General features: G+C 36.7%; 1 non-coding gene across 1 annotated transcript; it reads right to left on the bottom strand.

Annotated features, from left to right (window-relative positions):
- Positions 1-395: 395 nt before the first annotated feature.
- On the bottom strand, positions 396-501 carry LOC128041448 (small nucleolar RNA R71). The gene has a single exon (XR_008196470.1). It is a non-coding gene; the product is annotated as a small nucleolar RNA R71 (small nucleolar RNA).
- Positions 502-954: the final 453 nt, after the last annotated feature.

The following is a 954-nucleotide window of genomic DNA, read 5'->3' on the forward strand; positions in this document are numbered from 1 at the left end:
TTTAGCTACCTCCTATAGATCCTGTTCCTCGTACTATGTACGATTATGCTAAGCCCACTTTGGTTAGGGCCGAATCGAGTATTTTGAGACTTGCCATTGCTGCGAACAATTTTGAGCTGAAACAGAACATAATTCAGATGGTACAAAAATACGTTCAATTTGATGGTTTGCAAGATGAAGATCTCAATACTCATCTAGCTAATTTCTTAGAGATTTGCGACACTTTCAAGATTAATGGCGCCACTGATGACACCATTCGCTTACGGTTGTTCCCATTCTCATTGAGGAACAAGGCAAAATAGTGGTTAAACTCTTTACTACGAGGTTTCCTCACTACATGGGCTCAAATGACTGAGAAGTTTCTTCTGAAGTATTTCCCACCAGCTAAAGCAACTAAGTTGAGGAATGATATTTCTTTCTTTGCCCAGATCAATTTAGAGACATTTTATGATGCATGGAGAGAGAAAAAGACTTATTGAGAAGGTGCCCTCATCATAGGTTACCTTTTGGGTTACAAGTTCAAACTTTCTACAATGGTTTGAATCCTTCAACTAAGCAATTAATTGATGCAGTAGCTGGTGGAGCACCGAATAATAAAACAACTGAGGCAACTTATAAGTTTATAGATGAAATGACACTGAATAATTATCAATGGCAAGTCATGAAGACAAAATTGATGAAAGTAACCAGTGTTTTTAATCTAGATGTTGTCACCATGTTATCAAACCAAGTAGAAGCACTGAATCAGAAAATTGATGGTTTATATTTTTCTACGTAGGTGAATCTGGTGATGCAATGTGATACAAATGGAGGTGGAATGACTAATTCAGAATGTTTACCCTTCGGTACTAGCACAAAGAATGAGCAAGTCAATTATATGGGTAATAATTCTAGACCTCAAAATAACCTTTGATACGAGCCAAGCAGGTGGAAAAAAAAAGAGTATTTTGTTTT

The sequence above is a fragment of the Gossypium raimondii genome, chromosome 5 (genome assembly GCF_025698545.1).
Source record: "Gossypium raimondii isolate GPD5lz chromosome 5, ASM2569854v1, whole genome shotgun sequence".
In the NCBI taxonomy this organism is placed as follows: domain Eukaryota; kingdom Viridiplantae; phylum Streptophyta; class Magnoliopsida; order Malvales; family Malvaceae; genus Gossypium; species Gossypium raimondii.